This window comes from Myotis brandtii, unplaced genomic scaffold (assembly GCF_000412655.1).
Source record: "Myotis brandtii unplaced genomic scaffold, ASM41265v1 scaffold743, whole genome shotgun sequence".
Classification (NCBI taxonomy): domain Eukaryota; kingdom Metazoa; phylum Chordata; class Mammalia; order Chiroptera; family Vespertilionidae; genus Myotis; species Myotis brandtii.
The window spans coordinates 357,966-358,202 of NW_005370960.1; the positions used below are offsets into that span (position 1 = coordinate 357,966).

Here is a 237-nt window from a genome sequence, read left to right on the forward strand (position 1 = left end):
GCGGGGGGGCAGCTCCGTGGCCCCCACTGCCCTGTCTCCCAGAGGGCGTGAGAGAACGTGCGTGTCGGTGCTCGGCACCGAGCTGCTGGGCGGGCGGCTGAGAAGGCGGTGCAGCCTCTCACAGGGCTGCTGTGAGGAGTCCCCCCATGAACAGGATCTGGGGGTTTCTCGGTTCTCCCCAGGGGGCTGCGTGGCAGGCATCCCCCCCCCCCAGGGCCCAGGAGGGAGGGGGGGAGG

At 72.2% G+C, this 237-nt stretch overlaps 1 protein-coding gene across 1 annotated transcript in view; it reads left to right on the forward strand.

Annotated features, from left to right (window-relative positions):
* The window catches only part of DDC (dopa decarboxylase (aromatic L-amino acid decarboxylase)), a gene marked incomplete at its 5' end in the record, with an annotated part of 42,135 nt that overhangs the window by 21,772 nt on the left and 20,126 nt on the right, over positions 1 to 237 (forward strand). The gene's annotated exons all lie outside the window — the stretch shown is intronic.